Consider the following 12,796-nt stretch of genomic DNA (forward strand, 5'->3'; position numbering starts at 1 on the left):
GTTTCGAAATGATTAAATTCCTTGGAGACAATGTCAAATGAATAAAATGAGTTGTTATCGTATGTATAATAGAGTTGTGAATTTATTTTACATTATAGAATATGATTACATGAAACATGTAAGGACAAAGATGTAAGTGGGCCATTGTAGATGAAGTAAAAAAACATTTTAATAATTGTGGGTCATATTTAAACAAGGAATTGTGTTACCGTAGTTATTCTCAAATGACCAAAAGAGAGAAGTGTGTTATGGCCTGTTCTCTCCAGCTTAATTTTTGTTCAGTTTAGTTCCGTTTCTAATTTCCTTTTCTTATAAACAATTCAGTTTAACTCGGTTCAGTAAATCAGAACAGATCCTTAGTTATACTAAAAAAGAAGAGAGTATACTTTCATTACTACTATATAGGCTTCCTTTGAAAAAGTTTGAGGTTGCTGAATTTGTCTTCGAACTTTCGAAGAATCTCTACCCATTATATAATTCAAAAAATTGATAAAAGAATGGAATTAAAGAATTTCAGATCTAAAATTTATTTCACATTATGTGCCCCTGTATTGGAGGGAAGCCAGTGGCTGTTAAAGACAAAGGGAAGGGTAAATAGATTTACATTAAAGAGAGAGAAAATGCACAATCTGAAAATACCAGCATAAGTCAACAGCCAACACAATGTAGATCCCATGAAGAATTAAAAATCATGGTTAAAGAACCAATAAAATATATCTACTATGCTAGAATTTATGAATGGTATTAGTAATAATCTCTCATGCAATTGTTTGACCTCCTTTCCGTTTGCACTTTGCAGCCATATACAGATAGAAGAATATACCTTTACAATGTACTAAGAGCAACTCAACATGAAAAAGATGACCTTCAGCTACTGATTCTGCACTTCAGAGGGATCGACCAGACCTTCCAACACAACAAGTTGATCCAAGAGTTCAAGCTTCTCATCTTCGAGGCTCTTGATCTCACCTTCAGCCTCTGATAACTCAAGTCCCAACTGGCTGCTCTCTTTCCCCAATGAGAAGAATTTACGTTGGAGATCTATGTATTCTTTTCCAACAGTAGAAGATTCTAGATGTGCTGAGTGTTTTGATCTTTCTTGCGGTTGGTACAACAATGATGGATCATTCTTCATGCCTTTTCTGGTAGTTTTATGTGCACTTCTTACAGGAAATGGCATTGGTGAGCCTTCTTGTAGCCCCCTCATGAAGTCTTCCGGTACTTGTGAAATCATTGGCCTCTGTGACTTCTGCTTCCGCTGATTGGCCTGATTCATCATCCTAGGATCTTGCATTTCTTCTATTAAGAACCTCCACTGCGTAAAATTATTGGACTTATGGGGTATCTTTGCTATATATCCTACACAACAGAAGATACAAATACTTTAAACAAATAACACAGTTTATAGTTTTTCATCACAAATGTGTCTAGATCGACACTAAAGAGTCTGAGAATATCAGAGTAACCAAAACATGCATTCTATGGCCACAATTTTTGACATAGTTTATATAATGGGAAAACACAGAAAGAACCCCAGTCAATCCAATGAGGAAGAAGGATTTTATAAAAACAACTACAGAACTAAATCACATGTACTGAATTCAGCCAAAACTTTGGCAACTGTGTGCGTAAAACACACAATATTATGTACAAACATGGAATACTTGACGTATGACACCTTTATGTATCTTCCGCAAAGCAAATGGTTCTATGTACATGTAGCAAAGACTCTTGGCTCATGATCCTTGTGACAAAACAAGGTCCTCAATAGTATTATACTCACTAATTTCTTTTCAACAAGTTCTTCACAACAAATTTTCTATTCCCTTCACATATTTCTTTTTGCCTTCATAAGAAATCAAAGGTAACAACGTGTATTAACATCACACATGCACCAGCAGCATTTGTGCTTTCTCCCAGTTTCAAATTCCTCATAACTTACAGCATTCACCATGATTTGCTAACGCCAGAGACAGAAGAGAATTGAACTGCCATCATAAATTCCTCAACAAAATTTGTAGAAACAGACTACCCAACCAATATAACCTTTCAAATTCCCCAAAACCATCCAAAGAAGAAAAAAGAAACAGAGCCACAAACCACGAGAGAAGATTTACTCAAGTTCCTCATTAAAAGAAATAGCTCTGGCGACTGGCAATTGATAAGGAACATCTAAATTATTTTAATCACTTACAGAATCAAATGATAATACGAAATCATAAATTTTGCAACTACAGGGCCATCTGTATAAGTGGAATTGCTGGAGTTCCAACAAAAAGCAACAAATTCAATTCTACTATAGCTAAACAAGACCAAAAATTCTGCAACTAATACAAAGCAAAAAACCAATTTTGGTGAGAACACTAAAGTTGATTTACTCCTTCTGTCACCATAGAAAAGTCCCAATTCATCCAAAAAATCTTGTCCCTAAATAAAAGTTCACCTTATTTACTAAATAAAATTCCCCATAGAAAACTCTTGTCCTATATATATATATATATATATATATATATATATATATATATATATATATATATATATATATATATATATATATATATATATATATATATATATATATTTTCCTTTTTGAGGAAACACCTGCGGGATATCATTAAAGGAGGTCGATTTCCACCAAAGCTAAGAGGCTTTGAGGGAAAGGAGCTAAGCAAATTAGTTCATTACAATCTTTATCTATTTATATAATCACTTTTAATCAACCAAACCCCATAATTTTCTATATTTATTTATTTTTAAACAACATATGAGCCAAAGCTCGCTATCTTATTTTATATTCAATTTTATCAATCAAACCCCCACTTTCTTGTTTTTTAATATCCTCCTATAATCCATCAAACTTCACTATTTTATTAATACACTCACCTTTCCAAATACTTGTGCAATAGGCAAATGAGACTTTTATTTGGGGACGGATGACACAATTGTGCAAGAGATCGGCCCAAACCAGTGGTGCATTTCACATATGCTCGGAGGAGGCCCAAGCAAACAGCAGATAAGGAAGAAGAAGTTGGACAGTGAGCTAGTGAGCTGGACAGTTAGTTACAGGGAGGGGCATTTTGGGATATTTTGGGAAATAAGTTTGTTAGTCCTTGTTTTGTGTGCTGAGTTTGTTATTTGCATATTCAGTTATTTTTGTGTATTTAAGGAGGGATGGTGAAGGGGAATGGATGCAAGAAATCAGTTAAGGGAATCATTCCTTGGAGAGCATCCTTTCCTCTCGAATGAAAGGAGTTGTATTGTAATTCCTTTAATTGCAATACAATCTATCTGCTGCTGGTGACTTATTTCTTCTCTGTTGCATATTTTACTCTGTTTTTCTGATCCAATCTCTAGCAAATTGGTATCAGAGCAGTGCCGATCATCCCTGAAAATGGCACGGCTCACCAATGCGCAGCGCATGGATTTGATGGAGCAGGAACTTGCTGGGATTCCGGCGAGGGTTTCTCGGGAAATCACTACGGCGTTGGAGGCGTTTAAGAGTGACCTTACTCCTCAGTTTGCTGCTGAGCATGAACGGCCTCGCCCTGAACCCCGTACAACGGTGGCGAATGGGACACCCTATCAATGGGATAACCCTTTTGCGGGTGCACCACCGCGTCTGGGAATCGGTGAAGGAGGAGAACAAACGGGGTCTGCGAGTTGGAGGTTGAGAAAGCTAGACTTACCCTCTTTCGATGGCACGAATCCAGATGGATGGATTCTTAGGGCGGAGAGGTTCTTTCACTTTTACCGGTTGGCGGAGGAGGACCAGATGGAGGCGGCGGTCGTCGCTCTAGACGGCGACGCCTTACTCTGGTATCAATGGGAGCATAGGAGACACCCGGTGTTGACTTGGCAAGCGTTGAAGAAATTGATCCTCCGCCGCTTCCGCACCACCGCGACTGGAACTCTCCACGAACAGTGGTTGGCGCATCAGCAGACGGGAACGGTGGTTGATTACCAACGCCGTTTCATTGAGTTTCTCGCTCCGATTGAAGGTATACCAGAAGAAGTGGCAAAAGGGCAATATATTAACGGGTTGAAGGAGGAAATAAAAGTAGAGATCCGGATCCTTGACCCGGTTACCTTGGATCATGCCATGGATCTTTCCATGCGGGTCGAGGAGAAACTCAAACTAAGCCCAAGGCCCAAACCCACACCCAGCCCATCCACGTGGCGTAACTCCTTCTCTAATGTTCGCCCAAACCCGATCTCTCAGATCCAGCAGCCACCAAGCCAAAACACGCACCCAAACACATACCCACAACCCAAAAACACCACCACCCACCCCAGAAACTCCGGCGAAGTGCGACGGCTGACTGAGAGAGAGCTTCAGCAGAAACGAGAGCAAGGTCTCTGTTTCAGATGTGACGAAAAATGGAACCTAAATCATCGGTGTCGCCGCCGCGAACTAAGTGTCCTGCTCACGGTGGACGACGAGGAGGAGGAATGGGAGGAGGCCGGTGACCTGACAGCCGTGGAAACCACCAACCCAAACATTAACCCACCCGAAATTGAACCCATTAAAGACCCGAGAGTAGCCCTTTGCTCTGTGATGGGAATAACTAGTCCTAAGACCATGCGCATGCTCGGCTCGATCAAGGACAAGGAAGTGGTGGTCATGGTGGATCCGGGGGCGACGCATAATTTCATCTCTTCCGTCGCTCCTCAGCACCTCCAGCTTCCGGTGACAGAGGCGGCGAATTTTGGAGTTACATTGGGAACAGGGGATATGGTGCAGGGCAGTGGCGTTTGTCGGGGAGTTGTCTTGGATGTTCAAGGGGTTACAATTGTGGAGGATTTTTTGGTGTTGCCTTTGGGAAATTCGAACTTAATCCTAAGGGTGCAGTGGTTGGAAAAGTTGGGCACCACCATGACAAACTGGAAAACTCAGTCATTAAAATTTCAAGTGGGAGGGGAGATGATTACTTTGAGAGGGGATCCTCAGTTGGGCAGAACATGTATTACTCTGAAAGCCATGATTAAGTCGCTGCAAAAGGAGGGTCAGGGTTTCTTGCTTGAGTATAATCATTTGGAAGAAGTTGCACACGAGCCACCACCCATTCCCTCCATATTCCAACCCTTGATTGAAGAGTATCAACAAGTCTTTCACATGCCCGAAGGCTTACCTCCCTCTAGACAGATAGAACACTCCATAACTCTCAAACATGGAGCCAACCCCGTGAGTGTTCGCCCGTATCGGTATCCACAATCTCAGAAGGATGAGATCGAGAGATTGGTGGCTGACATGCTACGAGCAGGTATAATTCAATCATCAACTAGTGCTTATTCTAGCCCGGTCTTGTTAGTTAAAAAGAAAGATGGTAGTTGGCGATTTTGCGTAGATTACAGGGCCTTGAATAAGGATACAGTTCCTGATAAATTCCCTATTCCCATGATTGATGAATTGTTGGACGAATTATGTGGGTCAACTGTTTTCACAAAACTGGATTTAAAATCTGGGTATCATCAGATTCGGGTCCGAAAAGAGGACGTGCATAAGACGGCCTTTCGTACTCACGAGGGTCATTACGAGTTTTTGGTCATGCCTTTCGGCCTCACCAATGCTCCGGCCACTTTTCAATCATTAATGAATGAGGTGTTCCGGCCTTTCTTGCGCAAGTTTGTCTTGGTTTTCTTCGACGATATTTTGGTGTATAGTCCCTGTGAAGAGTCTCACCAAGATCACCTTAGACAAGTTTTGAGTACTTTGGCTGCTCATAAGTTGTATGCAAACTTTAAGAAGTGTGAAGTGGGAAAATCTCGTGTGGCGTACTTGGGACATGTAATCTCAGCAGAAGGTGTGGGAGCTGATGCTTCGAAGGTCCAAGCCATGGTGGAGTGGCCTGTACCCACTTCCATCAGGGAATTGAGAGGGTTCCTCGGCCTTACAGGTTACTATAGGAGGTTTATCCGAGGGTATGCTCTAATTGCCCAACCTTTAACAGACCAACTGAGAAAGGACTGTTTTGGGTGGTCTGATGCAGCCACTTCTGCTTTTGAGGCACTCAAAGCGGCTATGGTGCAGGCCTCGATTCTTGCTGCACCTAATTTCACCTTGCCTTTTATTGTTGAATCTGATGCCTCTGGTCACGGGTTGGGAGCAGTCCTTCTACAAGGCAAACATCCCATTGCTTATTTCAGCAAGGTGTTGGGGTTGAGAGCTCGTTCAAAACCCATTTATGAGAAGGAGCTTATGGCTATTGTCCTTGCGATTGGTAAGTGGCGACACTACCTATTAGGAAGGCACTTTGTTGTTCGAACGGATCAACGTAGCCTCAAATATTTGCTAGAGCAAAAAGAGGTGGGGCAAGCTTACCAAAAGTGGGTAAGCAAGTTGCTGGGGTATTCTTTTGATATTCATTATAAACCGGGTCCCACAAACAAGGTGGCAGATGCACTTTCCAGGCAGCATAGTGTTCATTTCGAGTGTGCTTCATTGGTAACTTCGTGTGGTGTGCAATGGCAGCATATACGGCCTTTCATTGAAAAGGATACTACTATCCAGCAGCTGATGTCTCACATACAAGCTGGTGAATCCGTTCCTAAAGGGTTCACTCTGGAGTGGGGTGTTGAGATACAAGCAGAGAATTGTTCTTCCCAAGCATAGTGAGCTTACTTCCCGAATGCTGAAGGATTACCATGATTCTCCGGTTGGGGGCCATGCCGGGGAGTTCAAAACATATCAACGACTAGCTAGTGAGTGGTATTCGGCAGGAATGCGTAAGGATGTGTCTAAATATGTTCAGGGCTGTCATGTTTGCCAACAAAATAAGGTGTCCACCTTGTCTCCTCTTGGGTTATTACAGCCCCTTCCTATTCCCGAACAAGTGTGGGAGGATGTGTCCATGGACTTTGTGGAAGGTCTACCTAAGTCTTTGGGTTGGGACTCTATTTTGGTGGTTGTTGACAGGTTGACTAAGTATGGACATTTCATCCCTCTCAAACACCCATACAATGCTCAGATGGTTGCTCATGTTTTTGTGAAGGAGGTGGTGAAGCTGCATGGAATGCCCTCCTCTATTGTGTCGGATCGGGACAAAATTTTCCTTAGCATTTTCTGGAAAGAATTGTTCAGATTGCAGGGTACTCATCTTCAGCGAAGTACTGCTTATCACCCGCAAACTAACGGGCAAACTGAGGTGGTTAACAAGGGAGTTGAGTCGTATTTGCGTTGCTTTGTGAATGGGAAGCCTTCTAGCTGGGCCAAGTGGTTGCATTGGGCTGAATACTGGTATAACACGGCTTTTCACACCGCTACTCATTGCACCCCATTCAAGGCTCTCTATGGCAGAGACCCTCCTCGCTTGATCAGATTTTCTACTGGGGCTACTACCATCTCTTCTTTGGAGGACCAGCTTCAAGAAAGGGATGCAATTTTGGATGATTTGAAGTTTTACTTGGTGCAAGCTCAGGTCTATATGAAGCAATATGAGGACAAGTCTCGAAGGGAGGGGACATTTGAGGTGGGGGATTTGGTTTACTTGAAGTTACAGCCTTACAGGCAACATTCTGTGGTCAGGAGGCAGTCTGACAAGCTTTCTCCACGATTTTATGGACCGTACCAGGTGCTGGAACGTGTGGGCAAGGTAGCATATAAGCTACAGCTCCCTGCTACTGCCAAGATACATCCTATTTTTCACATCTCTCAGCTGAAAAAGGCCATAGGGCCTCGACAAGTGCCATCTCCCTTACCTAATCAGCTTTCTGCAGATTTGGTTTTGGATGTTGAACCTGAGTCTGTGCTTGGGGTGAGGAATTCTCAGAATTCCACTGAAGTTCTGATTAAGTGGAGGGGTTTACAGGATTTTGAGGCAACCTGGGAAGATCAAGGTGAAATTGCAGCTCGTTTCCCTCATTTCCACCTTGAGGACAAGGTGCTTCTTTGGGTGGGGGGTATTGCAAGAGATCGGCCCAAACCAGTGGTGCATTTCACATATGCTCGGAGGAGGCCCAAGCAAACAGCAGATAAGGAAGAAGAAGTTGGACAGTGAGCTAGTGAGCTGGACAGTTAGTTACAGGGAGGGGCATTTTGGGATATTTTGGGAAATAAGTTTGTTAGTCCTTGTTTTGTGTGCTGAGTTTGTTATTTGCATATTCAGTTATTTTTGTGTATTTAAGGAGGGATGGTGAAGGGGAATGGATGCAAGAAATCAGTTAAGGGAATCATTCCTTGGAGAGCATCCTTTCCTCTCGAATGAAAGGAGTTGTATTGTAATTCCTTTAATTGCAATACAATCTATCTGCTGCTGGTGACTTATTTCTTCTCTGTTGCATATTTTACTCTGTTTTTCTGATCCAATCTCTAGCAAATTGTTTCAACTATATACGAAGTATATAACAAGCTGTAAAAACCCAAACAATAATTTTCCAGAAACTTAACATACAATGAGGTTAGTTTACAAAAGGAATAAATCCGGTTGTTCCCGAAACTCCCCGTCCCTTACTCATCTGTTGGAAGCAAGTGCCTTCAAGAGCACCTCCTTGGATTCCGGGTTCCCGGCAAACCGGAGAAGGATGACCACGATCCCATTAAAAAAAAAAAAAAAAATCATATTTTTCCAATTTTAAGACCTCTGTCAGTAAAATTACATGTACATACACCTTGTAGCATTTATCATGCCATATTATTAGGAAGGCTTAGCTGTCTTTTGTGAATCAGCATATCATAAAAAAATAAAAACTCCAACCTAAAATCAATTGAAGTATCTTTACTCTATATTCAACAACCTTCATGAAATCACAATTTAGGAGTAAATATCAAAACCAATTTTCCAAGTGACATGTCTTTATGTTAAGATAAAAAATTGGACCTAGATTGATCATTTCTTATCCAGTAAGTAAAATGCATTTCTTTCCTATCCTATCCACAAAGATAACCAATATATAGAAACATAATTTTCCATCAAAGCCAATCAATCCAACAGGGGTAGGCAACATAAAAGAAACATAATTTTAAAAAAGCTGAACAAACAACAAAGTCTATCAAATTATGTGTTTAACTATCTTAGTATCACCTCTAGATTGCACAACTTTGGGTACAGATACAAAATGGACATGGGAGTTTAATCCACCTAAAAAATACAAAGTGAAGAAAAAAAATTATGTCTCACAAATTATATGCTCCGTATGGATTACAAAGCTTAATTTTAACAAACCATGAAGCTACTATAGGAAAACTTAACAAACCAGATAATCATGTTACGATAAACATCTTACTTACTTTAAAGATACAAACACAGCGTGCACACACATAACTATACCAACATTGCTCAAACTTGCAGTTCACAAGAACATCGAATCATCTTCCATATGCTTAAGTGATGCCACTTTATTGAATTACATTACCCTAGTATAAGATAAACTTGAAAAAGTAGTAACAGTCACCAATTCTCAGGCATTGTTTCCACGATTCGGTTTCCAACAAGACAAATTTTCTTCTCTATCACAATCTTCAAATACTAATACAACAACAAAACATACTACTGCTACTACTGCTACTACTACTACTATGACAATCACGAATAAGACGAACAATAATGATCGCCCTACGCGATAATTAAGGTACAAAATTAGATCAACCAGGACCCTGATCATCCTGCAGGCCCGTCCATAAGAAAGGGCAGGAGGGATGGTTGCCCCGAGCGGCTAAGCCTGGGGTGGAAAATTCCATATTCATACTTCCGTCCTAACATTCAAGGGTTTTGCAGCAAATTAGCAACCAAATTTGATCCAATTATCAAAGGAAGCTCGAAAAATTGCGTTAATTTCTTCCATTTTAAGAATATGAATAGCAAAATTCTAGAAACTGAGATCGCACATCACTTTCTTTCATACTTGAGTAATTAAAATCATAGTTCGATGAACAACATTAGAGGAACCCTAAATTGACTATAACTGACAATTAAATCAACGATTAACACCAGATTGTGAAATTGATATTCGATGATTTAAAAATAGAAGAAAATATTTAAATTACCTCAGAAAATGCTTGAATGGAGGATAGAAAGCTCAGAAGCTGCTTTAATGAAGAATTCGGAGTACGCTTCAATGGAGGAGAAAGAGGGAGAGTGTGTAGAGGAAGTGTCGCGACTCGCGAGGCAGGCAAACGTGAAAAAGAAGATATACTAATGATACCCGGACCGGTTTCACCCCTCGAATATTTATCACAAGGACTTTTATGTAATTGTTCGCACAATTTCTTAGCTACACGCTTATTTTGGAATTCGTGAATTTTTAAGAATTATATGTAAGTGCTATTTGACTATATTTTATTAATAATTTTTTTTGTCAAAAAAAAAAAAAAAAGTAAAGGTAGCTGCAAGTCCTAAAACAACCCTATATATGAAGAATAAGTATAGCCCGCTGCCCGCTACCAGGTAGGGACAACAAAAGTCCATACCTACGTTAAAAAAAAAAATTCGCTAAGTGTTGGAAAAACGTCATTTGCTATTTTAATACTGTCTTGTTATAATAAAATTAATAATGTTATATGTTTTTTTAATATTGTTTTCAAGGTGTCATTTTGCCCTTTTTAGGCCTGTTTTCATTGACTGAACTCAGCTGAACTGCACTGAACTCAGCTAAACTGAACTAAACTGAACTGAATTGAAATGAATATTTTATAAGAGAAGGAAATTAGGAACTTAACTGAACTGAACTGAATTGAGCTGAACTGAACTGAACTCAGCTGAACTGAACTGAATTTCAACGTAAGAGAACATGCCCTTAGTAGTACTTATATTTGCATACTGTTATTATTTAAATAAAAATTGTTATTAAGGAAGACAATATTGTTATTATAAATAAGAAACTGATTAAGTGCGCAATTTGGTATCAGAGCCAGATGGTTAAGATTAATTTCAATAGTTAATTAAAATTAGTAATTAAGTAAAGCTGGAGGATACTAGACCTTCTACTGAGTGTAAGAAACCTGATTTCAAACACTACTATCATATTCCTGAAAATACTAATAATTTCGGTCCCGTCCTTAATCATATTTTAGATCAAATCGGGGAACTTAAAGTAGAAGTTGGTAGCATACATTGTCGTTCCATGAGCAGTGAACATAAGCTATCAACAATGATATCAAAAATTAGTAAAAATTTAAGTGAGTTAAAAGAACAAGTTAAACAAGTGCAACTTGCTTTTTAAAACACGAAATTAGACACCAGTTTAACAAAGAAGTATCACCTAATAAGGACAAGATTATTCCTTATAAATATAATTATCCTTTTCAAATTTAGATAAAAATAAGAAGTTTACAGTATCACTCCCTAAAAGATCTACTAGTAATCAGGTTAAGAACAAAGAAACTAAAGATGAGTCATCATCTTCAGGAGAAAACGATTGAATAATTGCAAATCTTGTTTGATAAAGAAGAAGACCCTAATAAACTAAATGATATCATGAAAATAATTTCTGAAAAAATAATTGCTGCTGATAAAGTTAATGAAAATAACTATATATGCTACTTTAGAAGAAGACTTATATCAACAAATGAGATCAATGAAACTAGATGATCTGGACTTTCTACCTATAGAAGTGGTTAAGCAAAAGATTGAAAATAAACTAGGTAAAAGGGTAATGGATTGTAATGATGTTGGAGAAGAGATTATTAATGAAAATGTTAATGTAAACAATGTTATCCAAAGACCTAGGTATCAAGGAAAAGGAAGTTGCACACGACCAAGATACATATCGGGGAGGACTACCCGATTTAGTGTCAAGGTTATGTCAAACCAAATTCCTAAACACGAAGAAGTAACCCTTGAACCTATAAGTCAAATTGGTTATAAGCTTAAATTAGATGGTGTAAGAGATAGACAAGATGTTTCAGATTAGTAAAAAAAGAGCATGAGTAGTGTACTCAGTTTAAACACTGACTGGAGTTCTGAAAATTTCTTAAATTATATCGAACATAGTTTCTATGGCTGTGTAGAAGATTGGTATGATGGAATAGATGAAGTTGTCAAAACAACATTAAGAGCTAGTGAATCTCCTACTAGAATGTTTAGACAGTTATGTCAATACATTGAGTTAGAATTCATTGGTCCTAGAGCTGATCCTAATGAAAAACGAATGAAATATCAAAGAAAGTTAAGTAATTTGTCCATCTATAATATGAAAATATGTTGATAATTACATTATGGAATTTGAAACATATTATTATAGAATTGGTGAAAATGAAACAAATCTTGGAATGTTCTACGATAAATTACCAAGTCTCCTTAATGAAGAAATTAGTGAAAAATATCAAGAATGGAGAGATAAATTCTTAGCTAGGGATGCCCTAGGTAATAGAATTGCTTTTCAAGAAATGTAGAGAGGTTGCTGGAACTCAACAAATGAAGAGACAATTCCTCACTTGTTGGGATTTCCCAAATAACTATGGATGTGAAAGTAAAAACTATAATAAGATAAGATACTATAAGAGAAATAAATTTGATCGATCAGGAGGAGAAACCTATTACAAGAAGTAATATAAACATAAATATAGAAAACCATGTAGGTTTTTCAGAAAGGCAACATATTGTCCAGAGAAAAAGAAAACATGCAAGTGTTGGTCTTGTGGAGAATTAGGATATTATGATAATGAATGTAAGAAAGCTAATCATAAATTAATGGAAACCTTAGGAAGTTGGGATTACATAGAAATACCAGAAGACGAGGCTTTAGAATTAGCTTTAAGTAATAATAAAGGAAAAGTAGAGATAATAGAAGAGGAAAATGAGTATAATGAAGAACCTGAAGATAGTGACGAGTTTGAAGTTGAAAATTATGAAGAAATAAATAA

At 38.7% G+C, this 12,796-nt stretch overlaps 1 long non-coding RNA gene across 2 annotated transcripts; it reads right to left on the minus strand.

Annotated features, from left to right (window-relative positions):
- Positions 1-648: 648 nt before the first annotated feature.
- On the minus strand, positions 649-10,133 carry LOC145598757 (uncharacterized). Of its 2 annotated transcripts, XR_014103607.1 has the most exons (3): positions 9,980-10,133; positions 9,224-9,688; positions 649-1,359 (listed from the first exon to the last, which is right to left on the minus strand). It is a non-coding gene; the product is annotated as an uncharacterized LOC145598757 (long non-coding RNA). The 2 variants fall into 2 exon arrangements; XR_014103606.1 differs by lacking the exon at positions 9,224-9,688.
- Between the last annotated feature and the right edge of the window lie 2,663 nt (positions 10,134-12,796).

This window comes from Chenopodium album, chromosome 20 (assembly GCF_948465745.1).
Source record: "Chenopodium album chromosome 20, dcCheAlbu1.1, whole genome shotgun sequence".
Classification (NCBI taxonomy): Eukaryota; Viridiplantae; Streptophyta; class Magnoliopsida; order Caryophyllales; family Amaranthaceae; genus Chenopodium; species Chenopodium album.